Raw genomic sequence first — 1,662 nt, forward strand, 5'->3', positions numbered from 1 at the left:
AAAGAAAAAATGACGCAGTCGATGTTGATCTTTCTTGTGATGGGTAAATCTTTCTCTTGTGATGCATAACTCATTTCTCTTGCGATGTGTTACTCTTTTCCGCGATGCATGATTTTCTTTTCCGCGATGCATGAATCCTTATCTTGCTATGCATGAATCTCTTTTCCGCGATGCATGAATTTTCTCTTGTTATGCGTGATTTTTTCCCTTCTTGCAATGCATGAATCTCTTTTCTCGCGATGCATGACTTATTCCCGCGATGCATGAATATCTTCCTTTTACAATGCATGATTTCTTTCTCTTGCAATGCATGACTCTTTTCTTGCTATTGCATGAATATCTTCCCGCGATGCATGAATCTTTTTCCTCTTACAATGCATGAATCTTTTTCTCGCGATGCATGGATTTTCTCTTGCAATGCATGAGCTTTTTTCTCGCAACGCATGAATCTCTTCTTTCGCGATGCATGAAACTTTTTCTTGTAATGCGTGATTTCTTCTCTCGATGCATGAATCTCTTTTCTCGCGATGCATGACTTATTCCCGCGATGCATGAATATCTTCCTTTTACAATGCATGATTTCTTTCTCTTGCAATGCATGACTCTTTTCTTGCTATACATGGCTTTTCCGCGATGCATGATTTCTTTTGATGATGCCTCCCTGATACCAAATGAAGATAATGCTTCACCGAGCAACATATGTGATCTTCTGGGTATCTTTTGGATGGCGGTATCGTCTAAATCAACAATACAATAAACATGACCCTCGGAGTAGTGGTATCATCTCATTTGACAATACGATATAAATGACTCTCCGGGTAGTGGTATCGTCTCACTCGACAATACGATATAAATAATCTTCAGGGTAGGAATATTATCATATCTGATAATATAACGCAGATAAATGTCTTCCAGGTATCTCTAGTTGCTGAGAAATAATAATATTTCTCTCTTCGTGGTTTTCATTTATTTCATCTCCGAACCTAATTGGATATTCATTATGGACCTCACCTTGTTGGGAATTGAATGAAATAATGTTATTCATATTCCAAAATATTTGATATAAGAAACGTAAAATATTTCCTGCATCCACAGAAAAATTATTAGTTTCGGGGAGTTCCTCGCCCCTTCAACTTCTCCATATTTATTGAATGAAGGAATATGTTGATCGTGATGGTGAGCTTATAGGCCTGCAACCACAGAAAAATTGTTAGTTTAAAATGAACTGATCTGTGTCGATCTCTTCGGTTGTCTGCTCCTTGTCTTACTATCTCCGGTTGATTTCTCCGATCTCCCGCTATCTTGATAGATAAGACAAAATACTTTTATGCAAGATAATTTGAAACATGAAAGAAAATTTTTAAGAAAAAATAGATTTTTAAGAAAATAATATTTGGAAAAGGTCACTGCCAAGTGTCATGTCACGTCAAACTTAATGAACGTGTTTGAAGTTGGTGCCTCGAGGTCTATCGGATTACTTGTTGGGAGTATTCAAAGTTGTCCTAAGCTCCCGATGAACCTTGTGGAAATTTTGAGGCCATCCTCAAAATTTCTGTCCCAATTAACTGTCTTGGCTTATCTTTAACTGTCGGTGAGCAAATCACGGAATTTTTGAGCTCTTCTCAAAAAATTCTGTCCCAGCTGCAAATCTCAAAGTAACTT

Source organism: Solanum tuberosum, unplaced genomic scaffold, assembly GCF_000226075.1.
Source record: "Solanum tuberosum cultivar DM 1-3 516 R44 unplaced genomic scaffold, SolTub_3.0 scf00533, whole genome shotgun sequence".
Lineage (NCBI taxonomy): Eukaryota > Viridiplantae > Streptophyta > Magnoliopsida > Solanales > Solanaceae > Solanum > Solanum tuberosum.